This window comes from Papaver somniferum, chromosome 7 (assembly GCF_003573695.1).
Source record: "Papaver somniferum cultivar HN1 chromosome 7, ASM357369v1, whole genome shotgun sequence".
Lineage (NCBI taxonomy): Eukaryota > Viridiplantae > Streptophyta > Magnoliopsida > Ranunculales > Papaveraceae > Papaver > Papaver somniferum.
Genome location: NC_039364.1, coordinates 8181093 through 8200843, shown reverse-complemented (window position 1 = coordinate 8200843; position 19751 = coordinate 8181093). Strand labels below are relative to the sequence as shown.

At 38.6% G+C, this 19751-nt stretch overlaps 1 long non-coding RNA gene across 1 annotated transcript; it reads left to right on the top strand.

Annotated features, from left to right (window-relative positions):
- The first annotated feature begins 15716 nt into the window (after positions 1-15716).
- LOC113292794 lies at positions 15717-18194 on the top strand. The gene is made up of 3 exons (XR_003331873.1): positions 15717-15888; positions 16831-16893; positions 17487-18194. It is a non-coding gene; the product is annotated as an uncharacterized LOC113292794 (long non-coding RNA).
- The last annotated feature ends 1557 nt before the right edge of the window (positions 18195-19751 follow it).

The window sequence follows — 19751 nt, the reverse complement described above, 5'->3', positions numbered from 1 at the left end:
AGAACTGGAACTATGAAGACAAGTTTTATGTACTCAACCAATTCCTTGTGTAGTCTCCCAATGTACGGAGAGTTATGTCCACGTCCGTCAACATTTTGAACCATTTGGAGTATAGATAATCTTATTGTTCAATTCCGAGAAACTCCTCTACTGAGTTGGTATTTCATAACGGGCAATGAATTCGTAAAAGGCACTGTAATCATTGGTGTAGGTAATAACTGTAAAAGGAGTGATGACTCATGTGTATGATGTTTTCATGCAAAAGGAGTTATGGAATGGAAAGAGTGCAATGTCTGTTCTTCTCATCTTTTGAGTGACTTTCTAAATATCAATCACCACCACCACTTGGATTAATAACATTTGAGTGAATTTTTAAAGATCAGATGACCACCACTTGGATTAACTATGCTACTAATGTTCAAGAGACAATAGAAACATCTTTCTGATGGCACCAAGAGCGGATTTGGTTTCCCATCCAATGAACAGATCATAACTGTTTCCACCATAATATATGGTCTATATTTCTCAATCACACCCAAACTTAAGACCTTGCGCAACTATCTTTTATGTTTTTTTTTTTTTTTTTCTTGAAGCATGAAATTTATTAAATTACTAAGGGGCTATTACACGAGGGTATATACTATTCCAAGATTCATCAATTACAATAAAATTGTTAAGCCGTGAATCTTCGGTAACATGATATTGAAGCAGAATAGCAATCTTCGAATCGGAATTACACAAACAACATAAACTATCTTTTATGTTGTTTGTGTAATTTCTCCAAACTAAAGTTAAAATACTATATTTGGTTTCTTTACAAGTTTAAAAAGTAACTCGTTATAGGGACGGCATGGTTTATTAGAGGGGCGGCATTTTAATAGGACAAAAAGGGTCTTTACATGATCATTCAAGGAGTCCCTTATATAAAAATACTGGAAATGACAAATTAACACTCATACTTGATAACCTAGTTCAGTGGTGATAATCAAGTTTAGCGTTAATGATTAATTTCACTTATATTAACTCAAAATCAAAACCAAAATCAGATTTTTACAGTTAAAAAAAAAAGTTTAGAGGCGTAGGTCAATCTCAATCAATTGAAAAAATTAACCAACAAAATGAAGAACCAGGACCTGAAAATGACCGGGTATACTTCTAAATTTGTCTCAACTAGCTTTTTGTTGTTCAAAGTTATCTAAAGTACGTAAAAAATTCAAATTTTTTTACATTTTCAGACCTAATTACGGTTGGAATTTTGCTCATAACCAACCGTAAATCGAAGTTACGGTTCGTAAAAGATGAACTACTAACCGTAACTGGTTAAATTTGAAGAAAACTCAATCGTAAAACCAGTTACGGTTGGTAACTAAATGCTCGATACCAACCGTAACTCAGTTACGGTTGGTAACCAAATGCTCGATACCAACCTCAACTGAGTTACGGTTCGTAAACTAAAATGGTTACCAACCGTAACTAAAGAAAATTCTCAAATATAAGAACATACCGTTGGTAATTGAACTATTACCAACCATAACCACATCAAAATATCCAGTTACGGTTCGTAATTGAGTTAAAATCAACCGTAAATCACATAAACCCAGAAATTTCAATTTCAATTTTCATCTAAAACCCTAATTTTTGATAGAAATTAAACTTAAATCGAACAAAATAAACCAAATCGTAACTGGATTTTCAAAACATACCTCATATAAGTCATTACACTACACTTGATTAATTTTCGAATCGTCGATTAATCGAAGACGATGAAGTTTTGAGTTTTAATGGAGGTTACGGTTGATGGGAGGAGGAGAAGAGAAGAAGAAAGAAAACAAATTTTCAATTTAGCTTTGAATTAGATTAAAAAATGGAGAGGGTAATCTAGTTAATTCACACCCCCTATAGGACATCCCTTAACCAATTAGAAGGACATTATTATCACACTGCCGCCTCTCTAATAAACCATGACTCCCCTGTAACAGGTTACTTTAAAAGACTTCAAGCCTGGATTGGGAGTGTGAATAAGCAAAAGCCAACTGTTTCTCTTCTACTAATTTGTTAGCCAGGTTTCCGAAAAGAATTATAGATGCAGTAATAGATTTTAATTGCTTTTAAAATTCAAAACTAATGAAACAAAGAAAAAAGAGTCAAAATCAATGTCACCAACCCCAAACAAAGAAACAACTCAAAATTAAGGATTTTATGACGCAACTTAAACATTTTGCAGGTCCAATACCTACCGAATGAACTATGAGGTGGGATGCTAACTAAGCAAAATAAGTTTGAAACAACTATTGATCGGTTAATTAAGAAACGAAAAGTTAAAGGAGCTGATGATAATGAGATTATTGATCCAAAAAACCATCCAAAGGTGGTGCAGATATTTGCGTACGTGCAATCTTCATTCCTGTCTGCATTATCAACAACTATGCAACAGTTAACAAATCCGGACCCGGCACAGGTCATATCCTAGTTTCTAGCACAATAAAAGACAGACTGAATAAATGGTGAATATCTTCCACAGAACTTGTGGAGATTAAACTCTTCTATTTATATTGAAGATAAGTACAATATGAAAACTGAATATTGTTATGATCCTAGTAAATAGCAAAGACCTGACTAGATTACTTGGACTCAGTAACAGGAGATGTAGCTGACAAGGAAGCTTGCGGAAGACTTGGTCTAACACCCTCCCTCAAGTTGAACCGGAGTTGACGAACGTTTAACTTGTCTCTGAGTAGTTGAAACCGTGGTGAAGACAGTCCTTTGGTGAAGATATCAGCTAGCTGATCCTTGCTGCTGATAAAACGCACATGGAGTTGTTTACGAGACACTCGTTCCCTTACAAAATGATAGTCTATTTCGATGTGCTTTGTGCGTGCATGGAAAATAGGATTGGCTGTGAGATAAGTTGCGCCTAGATTGTCACACCACAAATAAGGAGGAGGACACCTAACCCCCAACTCATGCAGCAATGACTGAATCCAGATAAGCTCTGAAGTAGCAATGGCTACACCTCGATACTCTGCTTCAGTACTTGATTTCGAAACCGTTTTCTGCTTCCTGGCACTCCAGGAAATGAGATTGCCTCCAAGGAAGATACAATAACCACTTGTGGATCGACGATCATCAAGACTGCCTGTCCAGTCTGCATCAGAATATGCATGCAGTGTAAAATCCTGACTAGGTTTAATGAAGACTCCAAAATCAATAGTATGCTTCAAATACCGAAGGATTCTTTTAACTAACTCCCAGTGTTCCACATACGGCTCATGCATATACTGACAGGCTTTGTTGACAGCCACAGAGATGTCAGGCCGAGTGATATGCAAATACTGCAGCGCGCCAACAACACTCCTATACAGAGTCGAATCCTCAAACCTTGTAGAACCTACTTTGTGCAGTTTTGCATTAGCAGCCATAGGAGTACAAACTGGCTTGAGGCCATCCATTTTTATGCGCCTTAATAAGTCTGAGATATACTTTCTTTGGGAAAGCACCAGAGACTGTCCTTGCCGCAACACTTCAACACCCAAGAAATAAGACAACACCCCCATATCTTTGATAGCAAACTCATGACCCAGATCAGAAATTAAGGTTGCAATCAGGTGTGAGTCCGAACCAGTGACGATGATGTCATCCACATAAACTAACACATACACAACCGAGTTGCATCTGATTTGAACAAACAACGAAGAGTCTGCAACGGAGGCTGTGAAACCAAGCTTCAACAGATGATTACTCAGTCGTGAGAACCAAGCACGTGGAGCCTGTTTGAGGCCATAAAGTGATTTGTGTAATTTGCAGACATGCCTAGGATAGTTAGGGTCTATATAACCAGCTGGCTGCTTCATGTAGACTTCTTCTTCCAAGATACCATGAAGAAAAGCATTTTCTACATCGAGCTGTCGTAGAGACCAGCCTCTCATTATTGCCAGGGAAAGGACTAGCCTGATTGTACATGGCTTAATGACAGGGGAAAAGGTTTCCTCGTAATCTATACCATGTTGCTGGCTGAAACCCTTTGCTACCAACCGTGCTTTGTAACGCTGTATTGAGCCATCTGGATTTCTTTTAATCCGAAAAACCCACTTCGATCCAACGATATTCATCCCTTCTTTATATTCAACCAAGGTATAGGTGCCATTTTGAATTAGAGCATTTATCTGCACGTCCATAGCTTCACGCCATTCTGGAATTTGACAAGCTTTAGAGTAACATGTAGGCTCCATGAAGTCTTGATCAAGAAGTGGATGCTTAGTGGCAGTCAGACAGAGTTTTTGGATTGGTTTTGAAATCCCAGCCCTTGCTCTTGTGACCATAGTATGTACTGGAGCAGCTAAAACATTAGCCTGCCCGTTTTCACTTTGATCTTGCGATGTTTCATGGGATGGTAACATTGTTGATGAAGCCGGAGACTGCTGAGTGGTAATACCAGGTAGAGTCGTCTGTAATTGTTGTTGTGCAGCAGTAGGTAGTACACTGTGGTGAGGCTGTACTAACAAAGGTGGATTTTGAGTGAAAATGGAAGACCCAAAAATATCCGTACTTGTGTCTTGTATTGCAGAACTTACCTCAGGAGCACGCTGTAGGGAAGGAGAAAATGGAAATATGTGCTCTTCAAAACGAACATGTCTTGATATATATTGCCGATTAGTTGGAAGATGAAGGCAAATATAACCCTTATGAGCTGAGCTATATCCTAGAAAAATGCAGGGTAGAGACCTAGGTTCTAGTTTGTGAGCATTATAAGGCCTAAGACATGGATATGCCAAGCAACCAAAAACACGCAGAAACAAATAGTCTGGCTGTTTGCCAAAGAGTAACTCAAGTGGTGTTTTATGACTAGAAGAAAGATTTGGTGTCCTGTTAATGAGATAACAAGCCGTGGTAAAAGCCTCTGACCAAAAATCCTCTGGAAGATGTGCCTGAAATAGTAAAGCTAGACCACTTTCTGTGATGTGCCTAATCCTTCTTTCTGCTAAACCATTTTGAGCTGAAGTATGTGGACAGGAGAACCGATGCACTATGCCTGAGTTGTTAAGATAGGAAGATAATTTCTTATATTCCAATGCATTGTCAGATTGGAACACTTTGATTTTATGACCCGTGAGATTTTCAACTTGTTTATGAAACTGACAGAAGATATTAAAAACAGATGATCTTTGCACTAAAGGATATATCCATGTATAATGAGAGTAAGCATCCATGAAGATCAGGAAATAACGAAATCCATTACGAGAAGTTTTTGGAGATACCCAAATATCAGAAACAATAAGACTTAAAGGAGAATCATAAAGAGTAGTACTAGGATTAAATGGAAGACGTCTACTCTTGCTTACATGACAAGAGTGACAGAATCCAAAACTTTTATTTTGAACTGGAAGGGAAAACTGCCTGACAATTCTAGAAACAGTGCTCAGCATGGGATGTCCTAGCCTCTGGTGCCATACAGGAATACTCGCAGAGAGAAAAGTTGAAGGAGATTGAGATGGTTGCATTCCACTGTTTGTATCCAGCACATATAGTCCATTTTCATTCCTTCCCGTTAGCAGCGGTGTTCCCGTGATTTTGTCCTTCACAACAAACAGATTAGTGTGAAACTCAAAGTAAACATTGTTATCCCTGCAAAACTGATGAACAGAAAGCAGATTCTTTTGATTTGAGGCACATGAAAGACATTATGCAAGGCAAACTTTCGGGTACTAGAATGAAACTCAGTGTTACCAATGTGTGCAATTTGTAGAGTATTACCATTACCAACTCTCACTTGGTCAGGTCCATCATATTCATGAGGAATACACAAATTCTGAGCATCAGCAGTCATATGGTTTGTCGCACCCGTATCTGTGACCCACTGAGCATTATTGGCATCAGGAAAAGCAACATAAGCTGCAGCAGGCCTGTCCCGACCGTCAGTGCTTCTATCATAGCGGAACCAGCAACGATCCGCAGTGTGATTCCTCTTCTTGCAAATTTGACAGTACACATCTCCCGGAGAAGGAACACGTTGCTGGTAAATAGGACGACGACTGTTGTTGTTTGGTGGTGGTTGTCGTCTAGGTTGATTGTTGTGCATCCTAGGTGGACCTCTGCTGGATGACGCTGAATTAGCAGTTACAAGATTTGCAATGGGTTGTGATTCATGTGATAGTTGATTCTCTTGACGCATCTCGTACGTAAGAAGATGTGACTTAAACGTCTGTATATCCATGTTATCAGCAGTACCCAACACAGTGACTATTGGATCATAAGACTGGTTTAACCCATTACAAATGGATTGTTTCATCTCATTAGTAGGAACTGTGTAACCAGTTGCTGCAAGTTCATCAAACAATCGTTTAGCTTCATTTAAATAAGCTTTCAAAGACTTATTACCTTTGGATAAGTTATGCAGTTTCTTTTTGAGATTCATCTGGTGAGCAAATGTTTTAGGTGCAAACTCAGCTTCCAGTGCATCCCATATTGCTTTTGAAGTATCCAGCTTTGCTACAACGCTTAGAACTTCTGGTGTAAGGGTTGAGTTAAGCCAACCAATGATCAATGCATCTTGTGCTTCATAGGCAGTGAAGGCAGGATTTACCTCATCACTGTCAGGTAGAGTACGATCTGGTACTTCTTTGGATCCATCAATGAATCCAGTTAGCCCATGCCCCTTTAAGATAGGCTTGAATTGAGCTTTCCATAATAGGTGGTTGGTTTTGTGTGTTTCAGAGTAACAAGATGATGTATTTGGACTTGTCGAAGATTGTTTGTTGCATCTGCCATTTCAGACGTTATGAGCAGTAAAAACTGTGTTTGTTTTTTTTTTTTTTTTTTGTTATTTGATCTGTGCGGAAGGTGAACTTGGATCAAAAGCCTGATACCAAGACAGACTGAATAAATGGTGAATATCTTCCACAGAACTTGTGGAGATTAAACTCTTCTATTTATATTGAAGATAAGTACAATATGAAAACTGAATATTGTTATGATCCTAGTAAATAGCAAAGACCTGACTAGATTACTTGGACTCAGTAACAGGAGATGTAGCTGACAAGGAAGCTTGCGGAAGACTTGGTCTAACAATAAATAAACTTTTTTTAATATAATAAATAAACTTTTTTGATGTAAGAAAATAAATAATAATTGTGATTATAATCCAAGAAGATAGATATTCTATGCCGTCATCCATCCTCAAATACATTATCCTTATCACGTAACAACTAACCGTTATCACTATGTCACCCATCTAGATGGATTTCCACTGCTGGCGAATTTATTTTACATACTTTGGAAAACTCCGCAAAATAATAAGGGATATTTTGACTTTGAGTCAAAGTCAAAGTCAAAAAAATAAGGGATGTTGCCGTCTAAATAGGTCATTCATGCATTTCAACAAACATCTTGAGTGAGATCCATTGGTGATGAAAATATGTGTCAGATTCAAGCCCACCGTTTCTCCTTCTCTGAAAGACTGAAAATTTAGTTTCTAAGACAGGCATACACATTTAGTCTAACCCATTTATTCACAAGCATCCAACCTGGACACCCACTTAGTATCAAGAACAACCACTAGCCGTTGCCAAATACCACCTGCGTATATGCCACTTTGATGGTTGTTTTCAAATTCAAAAGCAAATCAAACTCAAATTCGCAACTAACCCATTCTTCTTGATTAATCCAAGATCAGAAAGCACTCATGAATCTTTTCCATTAATCAGCCACAATCAACAGTATAGCACATTTCCTTCGCTAATCTTCTTGCCATCAGAACTTACCAAACTCGATCTAAGCAACAAGTTCCTTTTCCATTTCTCGATTCAAAACCCTTCAATCTCGTTTGCTTCTTCTCGATTTAGCAACATCATATCTAGTTGTTCTTGGCAGAAACATATCCCATAGCGGCTTCCTCAATTTCTCGATTTTAAAATCTCTCAATTCATGGTAAAATTAATAACTCATTCCCTATTAAATTCACCTTCATTTATATATATTTTCTTGTCTTCTTCATTCTGCTGTATCCGATTCATCAGCAGCTTCTGAAGAAACTAGAAGAGAAAATGTCTTCTCTTAAAGAGAGAATTGAATTCATGGTTTAAATGGCGAAGTTCGTGAATAATCTCAAATCCACGTTTTAGTTGGTCAGTTACACGTTTAACAGATTTCCTGACTGTTAAAGATTGTCAAAGACAGCCCGGACTCCGGTGACCCAAACTCTAATCAAAATATTGTTGTGATCCAAACGCAATTTTGGTCATTTTTTGTGACCCAAAATCAAAATATCCTTAACAATAATTTGGTTTTAGTATCTGTTGAGACTGAGTCTGAACTTATGCATACGAATGTCTAGGTCTTTTAATTAAATTTTGATGACTATTTAATAAAGAGAGGTATTAGTTTAATAGGAAAGTATTAAAACTCACACTAGTTAAATTGAGAAATGCTTTGTTTTATTTGGATTTTTTTTGATGTTTTTCTAGTAATCGGGTACCCCATTAGCAACCATGCAATAATTTTGGCTTATTATTTTTACTGTACATTTAGGTTAACTTCATCATTTCACAAACGTGGAACATATGTGTTAATTGATTGATTTGATTGCTTATTCAATTCTTTTCGTTATGTAATGTAGAATATCTTTAAAGGTAAAACGTGTCGGCCCAGCATACCATAGCTCATGAAGACGCTTGCTTAACACGCTTCATGCAGTGTTTTGCTACGCTAGAGATCAAGGCATGCTATGTTGTACCGTGCTAGATGCCATGTTGTGGTATGTCTAGAAAAATAAATATGCGGTGCTATGTTTTGCCGTGCCAAAGCACATTTATCTTATGCATTCCAAAGAAAATATTTTTCAGATATTTAGAAATTATCTGTGTTGTTATAGAAATAAGTCAACATATGACAGAAAAAAACTGGCTAGAACAAAGACTAGTTTGTGAAATATACGCAAAATATGACGTACAGTATCATGTTGTCTAATATTTTATATGTGTTATGACGTGTTTTTTTAGCGTATTGTGCTACGCCACATGCTCATCCGTGACACCAGGGATTGTGCTAGAAATCTTTTTACAAGGGGGCTAATTTATAAAACACATTTTAGGGGGGTTTATTAAGTGATTTTTCTTCCAAATAATAAGAATATCAAGAGATCTTTAATGAATTAACAAAAAACTGGGGGGTTCTATTATGGGTGATCAACCTTAATGATTCTACCGACCGACTATCCAGCTCCGATCTTCACTCCGGTGATGCGAGGCTGTTGTAGACCCAGCTGCTTAATAATGGCGCAGTCTTCCCACGACGAGGCCATAGTCCGAAGACCGAAATCCAAACACTAACAGTCAAAGTCCGAAGACGGTGAACCGAAGCCAAATTCTGGTGATTATTATGATTGCTCCCGACATACAAGCTACTTGAAATGAAGATTCTCCAAAGCTCCTGCGAAGACCATGAGAGTTTACAAACCCAAAGTCCAAGTTAATACAATATCTTTCGAAGCAGTATTGCAACCAGGGTGCTCTTTCTTACAATTACCAACGATGATACAAACCGACGTGCAAACCCGATGATAGCTCCAGTCCTCATTTCGATGATCATATGCACGCGATGATGCAAGGTACCGTGATGATAATTCCAAGCCCCGTAATGAAGGTGATATGTCCAATGACGTTGATGAAAGCACCCCGGAGTATGGTCCACCTGCTCCCCAGCTCAGTTGCGAAGATACAGCTCCAGCCCTAGCTCGTGGTAAAGATATCGATGGAATAACAAAGTTTAGCTTGTGGTAGCGGTTCAAGCTCAAGCAAAAATAACAAAGTACGAGTAGATCATCTATTACTGTTAGAACAACTCTTTGTTTTACTTTTATGAAGGATGTGCCAAGGACTTACCGAAATGCCTCTCCAAAGAGCCCGAGCCTTTCAACAAGGGGCGGTACTTCTTTTTAACGGTGAAGAGTGGTCATGCTTCCTACTTCTTATACTAAGAGTACTTTTCCAAGCATCGATACTTCTAGTACTTCATATTCTTCTTATACGAAAAGATTTGCTCGGAACTAATGTTACACCATAATAACTAAGGAGCTACGAAGATTAAGCTTCTGTCCAAAATCCGATGGTCAAGCAGGACGATCAATCAATGTTTACGAAGCAATCTCACTGGAACAACAACAAGGACGATCAACCAATGTTTACGAAGTACAGAGGGCCAACATGATACAATCCTGATGCCGACGATACAATGCTCCACGTAGACCCGGTCATAGCTCCGTTCCGATGATGCAAAGTTCTGCCACGATGGACCAAACTCCAACAACAACGATGATTAAAGTAGCCCGATGATACTCAAGTGACATAACGTGCTAACCCGATAACGAAGGTTCAATCAAGCCGAAGTACAGATTCATCCCGTGCATGACTCAGACCCGAAGGTAACAGACCAGCTCAATCCGGTAATGCAAAGCCTGGTGACGCTGTTACTCTACGTGTAAGTAACCCAACGATGATGATAATAGCTCCAATCCTCATGCCAATGATGAGAAGTACTGCAACGATGATATAATATCCAATGCCGAAGATCAAAGTAAAAGCTCAATGACGATGGTCCGTTCTTGATAACGACGAAGACGATGAGCCTAAGTCTTCCCACGAAGATCATGATCTGAAGTTCCCAACGACGATACTTCAAAGTTTCCCGATGCCTCCCAGATCCTCAACCCGATGATATAGCTCTGCTGCGATGCTGCAGCTCAGGTTCAAGATGGATTAGCAAGCTAAAATAATAGTGGAGTACGATTTAAGACGGATTGCTGCATGATGAGAACAATCCATTCAAGTGAAGGGGCAGTAAATAAGGATGTTCAACATAAGTTTTTCCTTGTTTTTGATTTTGTGCAGATCCGTGGACCATGGAAGCAGCCTCACCACAGTCAAACAGTGGGAAATTCACGCTTCAAAGAGTGAAAGATAACGCTCCATCCTATCACCAAGAAGATGCACTTCCATCAGAGTTGAAAGAAGTGATTTTGTGTACCTGCAGTTAAAGCTAAGGAGGAAGTCAGTCCATGATGATCCGGAAAACTCCACGACGATGTAAACAACCCGAAGCACAGTTCAGATGATTCATGTAGGCCGAAGACATCCAAAGTGTGACGACGATAATCTCCGAACACAAAGAGCCAAAGTCTGGCTACGATGATGCAAAACTTTTGTGTAGCTGTGACTTGATAAATCTACTAACAAGAGACATTGACACTGCTAAGTAGTTGTTGCAACCTAAGTTCATACGAAGCCAAGGAAGAAAAAGGTCAGTTAAGTACACAAGGGGCATATAGTGGCACGAAGATGGAATACAACAAAAATGGAGCCTGCAAACCTTTCTTGTTTTTATTTTAGGCAGACAGTCCAAAAAGTGAATACTTGCTGAGAGCGAACTTCAGCAGTAACCAAAGCTCATCCAGTGCACCAGTGAAGGCTCCACATGGGCAATTACTTTTGCTTCCACAAACTTTGACAACCAGCTTCCGAAACCAAAAGAGGGGCATACATAAATAACATATAAATAAAGAGTTTGTAAATACTTACTCTTTAAATTTTAACAATACTTGCATACATTTCTAAAAAATAAAAATAAAAATATATTATATATATATACTTACACGTACATTTTCATAATACTTCCTAGTTTTATATATTCTAATTACAGAAAACTACATATATTTTTATAAATAATGCATACATTTCTACGAGAACATTTCATACATTTTTATAAATTGCATACATTTTGCAATGCATAAAGTGGAGAACCGGGACAAACACCACCGATCTCATATCATCATACCGGGGAAAGTACTTGCATGCAATCTCTCCGGACTCCTCCGTAAGCGTCTATGAGTGTTTGATCAGGGGAAAGACATCCAACAGAAAAATATACCCAGTATGTTTAAATTTTAGACCCCCACCGTTCAGTAATTCCCTGGCTCGGAATTAGCCAACGAGGTGATAGGTCCCAAACATAGCTCAAGGTAATCCCTTCGTGACACTATGGTCTCAAACACTCACCGTGCTCAGCGATAATGAACTCATATATCTGCAAAATGCAGGGGCAAGAGCAACCATGCCACCACTCAATAAATCTATTAGTACACTCAAAAACTTAAATATTTCACATTTTTCATCTCAATAATGCCTCTTGGATATGTGATTCATTCTTCCACTTTATACAGAGAATTGTTATTTCAAAATGCCATATACTTATGATTTTGTATTCAAGCATGGCTCATAACAACAAGCCACCCCTCTGCATCATTTTATATTCAAGTATAAATGTCTAAAAACTTAAATTCAAGACAGTCAGTCCCACGTATTTCCTAATGGATTTTGGACTCGATTTGATTGGATTTTTTTTTATATTGTTGATGCTATGCATACCCAGTTTCAAGTGCTCCGTGGTCATTAATTTTGCAGTAGCGCATATCGGTCAGTATCAACATATGGACAAATTAAACATCAATGGAAACAGAATCAATCAAAACTAACATGGAATGAAGAGCTTCCAGTTCACTTCAACCACTGTAGAAGAAGGACAAAGCAAACTTACACGCGTTCCCACCTAGAGGCTAGGAAGTATACAAGATTCAACTGTCTTGCAGAGAACCATGCTCCTCAATCAAGGCTCAAACTCAACAAAAAGGCTGGCACCATCATCACCACAAGAGACGGACATATTCACTAGAGAGAGAATACGCATTCAAATCCCAGTTATGGCACAGTTGGGCAACCTGCAAAAGCGGCATAGGGATCGTCACTCCCCGATGAAGGAGAAAATAGCAAAAGGAAAAGCAGCGATGAGGACACATGCTCCTTATCCCAAGTAAAGATCCACGAGAACATGAAGACAAATATAAGCAAACCATAGGAGAGCATGGATGAAAGCAAGCAAACCGACGGAGCTGGATGTAGAAAGAACCGAGAAGCTCAACAAGGAATTTGAAGACACCAGCATCACACCCGCGTGAGGCCACAAGAAATCATAGCAAATAATTGATACTATGGAATAAAAGCTGACGATGCCGTAAAATACCAGAGGTCGCTATAAGAGACGCACCCAATGCTGAGATATATGGAGTAAAGAGGGTATAAAAAGCATGCAGCTATGGAATTGCAGTGTCAGAGAGACGACGCCAACCGCGACTGATGTCAAGGAATGGTGCTACGGTCACACGGTAATGCTTGTTGTTACGATAGGTCGCTGCCCATTGTTGATTTCGCATCAGCAATTGCTTTCACCCAAAGCTTCTGTGAGCATGGAGAAAACACACAACCAAATACAAGAAGGCATATGCTGATGAGAAAGGTGCTGTGAAGATTGAAGATATCCCTTACCAACGAGATATGAAGTTTGGTAAGATAAGAGTTGCTGAGCACAAGTTGAGGCTGTGGGGGAAAAGATGTTGATGCTGTAATACATAAAATGTTGCTGCTACTTCGCAAGACCGTAGATACTACCTGATGCTCAATCAATATGACGAGTGGAACGATAACCAGTGCCATGGAGATGCTGCTCAACCTGCTGCCACTAAAGTGATGAACGAATATACTAATACTCTTTGGATTCGACGTACATACCAAAGTGATGGACCTTAATCCTCTGCCCGCTGGAAATTTCAACCTTCGTTACTGCTCACCTGGTGATGATCCGACGAGAAACTCACCTTCAACATGGAGCACATACAGAGCAACCTCGAAACACCCAATAGAAGCAGACCTGCTGACGATGATGCAGACAAAGTCTCAACTACCATGGTCGCGGACAAGTCATGTTACGATGTACATAAAGATGTTGTTGATTGATGCTTAGAAGTACTTCCAACTTGAAGCAAGCAAGCCACGAAGAATATTTGAACCAATAAGAAAAGGTAAGGTACATTTTACTTTGCAGGGATGTTTCTGAATTTCGGTAAAGAATAGGGGCAAGTATTAATACTTTGTCGAAGTGTATTCTTTACCGAATTTCTTCCACGAAGAGCGCAAAAGCCTCTCGACATGGAACAATTGAAAGAAACAACAAGGAAGATCGTTCATCGTCAATCCCAAAGAAAATGGGCAAATTGTAGACACTAGCATCCGCACCGAACACGTGGCGAGTTGAGAGAAGCCTAAGAAAGATGTTATGATGAAGAGGCGCGTACAATAACAACTCTTAAGGAAACAGAACTCTGAAGATAAGGATAGTATAGTAATCGTTTTGGACCCATTTTCCCCATAAAATGGTAAAGATTAGGTCAAAGAGAAGAGGCCGGTCTATAGCCACACAAAAAACTCTCGTTCCTCCACAGCTCACTGAACTTCTTATCTTCATGAATGAAGATATCTTTTACAAAAGAGATGTGAAGATATCTCTTTCAGATCTTCATGAATGAAGATATCCCCTTCCACGGAGATATGAAGATATCTCTTTCACATCTTCATGAATGAAGTTCTAATCTTTACCCTCCCGTGGATGTAGGCTTTGCCAAACCACGTTAAATATGTGTTGATGTCTCGTTATTTTCCTGCATTTTATTAATTGCTCTTGAATTTAACCTATATTATGCTTTATATACTGTTTTTATCACTTGATTTCAATTGGTTGTGCTATCAAAATAATGATAGTCACAGTAGAAGTCTACGATGTCGGGCACACTCAACACCAACGAGATTCGTTATCTAAAGTTTTTGTATCTTAGTTTTTACTATTTGCTCCATTGTTCCTTTAGTCTCTCACTCCAGAACTACAGCTGCATGTCTTGTGCTTACGTCGTCCATAAAGCTTCTGACGCTCCTCTCGATCGTAATTGTTCTCGAGTACAGGCCATCTTTTTTGTGCCCAAGAGTACCAACCCGCACATTTATTTCCCGTAGAGCAGAATAAATCCCACAGAAAATCACACAGTTCCTACAGAAATTCCAAAAAATTTCATACCAGCAACAAGGATCGAAAAAGCGCTACCAGGAGAAAACTCTTTCCTCCTCATGTCTTCGCGTCTCCTCTCAAGCTTTTCGATTTCTCTTTCAAGTTTCCATCTCTGTTGATGGAGACTGGAACCTGATTCTACCTCCTTCCATCTCGAAGCAACATCCCTAGTATAATTCCTGGTAGAAAATAGCCTAGGTCCAGCAGTGGAAAACATCCTAGAGAAAAGTATAGATCTAGATGCTGCCATACCTGAGGTTCAGGTTAGTGAACGGATATTCCTACAACATGCAATTTTTTCTTCTTCTCCGCGCTGCGGCAAAACTTAGGGATTATAATCCAATTTTGGTTCCCGCCCATATAAATCACGGTAAGAAACTAATTTTGGTTCCCGCCCATATAAATCACGGTAAGAAACTCTTGTGTATTCACAATTTCTGCAAGTCCTCGTGATTCCATAGGGTCGCGTGAGTTATAATGCCGGAAATCCGAGCTGAGTCATCCCGAAAGTGTTGGATTATGTGGCACATGACTTACAACTTGTTTGTTTGCAGCTGACTCGGCGTCTGGGTCTTAGTCAACCCCTGAATCGCGTCGAGCTAGCAGTCAGACTTTGGTTTGTAAATTTGATAACCTCTGACTCGGCGTCGGGCCTAACCCATGACTCGTACCTTATAGAGTCAGGCGTAATACTACCCCTGAGTCGCTGGCTATCGCCTCTGAGTCGCTGAAATTGACAAAAATGTCCTCAAAAAATCGCATTTCCTTTCTCATTTCTATGTTTGTTCCGTCGAGAGCAGAGATGGGAGATAAGGAGCCAAACCCTAGATCTATTCTCAACTGATATCTCCACCATCTTTCTCAACAAATCCACGAATTTTCACCTCCATCATCACTCTCATCTCTTTCAAATCAACTAAAAGCTTCTTTTAGAATCATCATCATCTTCAGGTTTCTTCATCCATATCTTTCTTTCATTTTCATATGGGTTTTATGTGTTTTTGAACATGGGTTTTTATTCATATTTTCTGGTTTAACATGGGTTCCTTCATTTTCATATTGGTTTTATGTGATTTGGAACATGGGTTTTTATTTATATTTTCTGGTTGAATATTTGATGGTGTTTGTGAAAATGCCAAGGAGAGAATTATCACTATACTTGCTAATTATGATAGAACATGGGTTTTTCGAACATGGGTTTTTAGAAATAGTTGTATCTGGAGGCATACTACGAGCTAGAACCAGGATTTAGAATAATTATTTTGTTGGCAATGGGAATTATGACATCTTGAATTTGCACTTATTGTGGTTATTCACACACGGTACGCCTACTTCCACAACTGTATCAATTTTCCATACAGAGATAAGACATAGGCTATTGTGTTGTTTAGTTTCTTTTCACTTTTAGTTGATTTTCTGTTCCTTGTATTCTTTCCATTGTACTGCAATGTACTTGCATCTTTTTGGCTTCTACTTGGTATGTTGGAGAAGTAATACCCCCAGACTCCAGTCCCGTTTGTCTTATTAGGCAGTTACATGGTATGCTTTTTCCCAATATTAGTTACATTATTAGACCCAAGAATTACTTATCCTTGTGCAATATGTTATTCTTTGTGAAAAAAAATACCGCAAGCCCTCGGTACATAGGCTATTGTGTTATTTAGTTTCCTTGGTTTTAGTTGATTTTGCTCTCCCTGTCTTCTCTCCGTTCTACTTCGATGTACTTGCATACTTTTGGTTTCTAGAAAAATGTCCCCCCATGACTCCGTTGGTCTTTATAGGCAGTTACATGGTGTGCTTTTTTCCTGTATTAGTTACGTTATTAGACCAATGAATTACTTGTCCTTGTGCAGATCCAATAATTGATGTTTTTGGTTTTTTGTTCTGTTGCAGGTGTGCTGGAGGGAGAAATATTTCTTCAGAACTTACCTAGCATTGTCAATGCACATGCCCTAGGTATTACCTGCAGCAGCTTATTTGCTACTTTTCCTTCTTATATTCATCTATTGTTGCCTGCATATTTCCACTCAATTACATACGTTGTCTTTACTTTAAGAAAAGAGTAGTGTCTCTGATAAGAGCTAGAGATCTTCTTATGCTGTGATGCATTATGGCTAGTGGACTTAAACAAGGAGAATCCTTTAGCCACCAAAAATGGCTAGTGGACATGGATTTCTCATAGTGTATATACAAGGTTAATCAAATTAGAAGACCGATTTTTTTTCAAATTGGTCTAACATGATTATAATGTTGTAATACCTTTGTCAAGTTTAATTACCTTTTCTTCTATTTTTCCTAGTATATTTGCATCCTTCTAGTAGGATGTCTTGTTTTTTGTTTTCTGGTAGTTTTCTTGGATACCCACCAGTATGAACAAAAATTACCTAGAAAGTTGGTTGTTGGATTTTTTTCTAGTTCTAGCAGTGCGAAACATTGTCATTGTTCTTGATTTGTTTGAACGTCCAACTATAAGCTTCTTGTATTACTCTATTGATTCTTGAATTCACACACGAATAAGGTTTGAGTAGTTTAATTTGGTATTTTTTTAGATTCCCAACCAGGTGATCGTGTAATGGATATGTGTGCTGCTCCAGGAGGGAAATCAACTGCACTAGCCATTCTTATGAGGGATGAAGGAGAAATTGTTGTTGCTGATAGATCTCACAACAAGATATACATACCCCTACTAGAATAATATGAGAATGATACATTTGATATGAATGAGACACAGGTGGAAGTGGAAGTGGAAGTGGAAGTGGAAGTGGAAGTGGAAATGGAAGCGGAAGCGGAAACGGAAGAAAATGCACCTTGTCTGTTTGGACTACAAGAGCAGATATATATGAACAACTTACGTGATGACATAGCTAGTCTCCTTTAGATTTTGTTGCTTCTTTTATGTTTATAGGAATGAAATCTTTAGATTTTATTGTTTTGTAATGTTTAACTCCATCAAAAAGGGGAGTTGTTTAGACTGAAATGGAACAATCTATGACTCAGATCCAGACGATTCAAATGAGTCAGCTGCAAACAAACAAGGTGTTAGTCTGGGTTGGATTATATGGCACATGACTTAGGCAGGTTCATGTGCGACTAAATTTGATTTAGTCGAAGTAGTTTGTTTTTTTTTTCCTTTTTTCAGTACAAGAGTCCAAGAAGTTATGTGTCCAGCATTATGCATTTGAACACTGCAGACGTCAATTATTAAGTTTTGTAATAGTATAGCTTAGTCACACGTGGTGGATTAGCTTTGATGGAAAGCTATTAATCAATCTTTTATAATCGACAGATACCTCTTATTTTCTTTCACTAAAATCGAAGTTCGCTGAATTCCATCTCTTATGAGCAGCAACTAGTATAGTTTCGGTAAACAAATATATGGTCTTCTCATTACATTCAAGTAGTATTTTCTAGTTCAATCTAATCAAGCATACAAACTGAAGTTAGGCAAGCACATCCAAATATCAGGGAGTAAAGGAAAAAATAGCTATGACTCTAGGTATGTATAATTTCGTCTTATAATTTTGGTTGTGCTAGACATAATAATCCTAGATTCTATAATCATCTCCTAAATTATGTTTGCTATCATCATTAATTAAATCCAACAGAAAGATCCGAAGAAACAGAGAAAAAGATAGTGAAAGGGTTGTTTTTCACCCATAGGAGAGGCTCCTCTTTTATACAATTGAGTATCCTTATAACTTACACTTTTAAGGTTAGGAGGAAAATATCTCTAACACTAACACTAACTCTACAGTAATTTAACACTATAGTACTAACTGTACAGTGACATTCATGACGTATTCCAACTCTCCCCCTCAAGCAGGTGCGTAGATATCATGCATTCCTAGATTTTCGAGAAAAGAGTTGAGTGGTCGACTAGGAACTCCTTTAGGTAGCATGTATGCAAACTGGTCTCCTGTTCTTACGAACGGAGTGCTGATAATCCCTGCATTCAACTTCTCTTTCATGAAATGTTTGTCCACCTGTACATGCTTTGTTCTGTCATGTTGCACTGGATTGTGAGCAATGCTGATGGCATCCTTGTTGTCGCAGTAAAACTTCATAGGACCTCTAGGCTTGAAACCAATCTCTCTCAACAATATTCTTAACCACAATAACTCACGGATTCCATGAGCCATAGCCCTAAACTTTGCTTCCGCACTGGATCTAGCTACAACTGATTGCTTCTTACTTCGCCAAGTTACTAGATTTCCTCCCACAAATGAGCAATATACAGAGGTAGACCTACGATCAATTACGAAGCCTTCCAAATATGCATCTGTGTATGCTTCGACCTCTTTATGGTTATTCTAAGAAAATAAAAGTCCTTTTGCTGGTGCCGATTTTAAGTAGGTAAGTATTCAGTATACAACATCCATATGTGTCTCTCTTGGAGCATGCATAAATTGACTTACAACGCTCACAGAGTATGCAATATCAAGACGAGTGTGAGAGATATAGATCAATCCTCCCACTAACCTTTGATATCTTTCTTTGTCCACCGGAATACCATTGGTGTCTTCTACCAGCTTCTGATTCGGTTCCACTGGTGTGTCAATAAATTTGCGGCCCAAAATTCTTGTCTCAACTAGTAGGTCTAGGACATATTTTCTTTGAGAGATGCAGATGCCCCTTTTTGATCTTGCCACTTTAATTCCTAGGAAGTAGCACAATTATCCGATGTCCTTTATCTTAAATTCCTTGGCCAAGTAAGATTTTACCTTCATCATTTCTTCCACATCATCACCTGTCATTATAATGTCATCCACATAGATAATAAGCATGGTCAACTTTCCGTTCCTTGAACGTTTGAG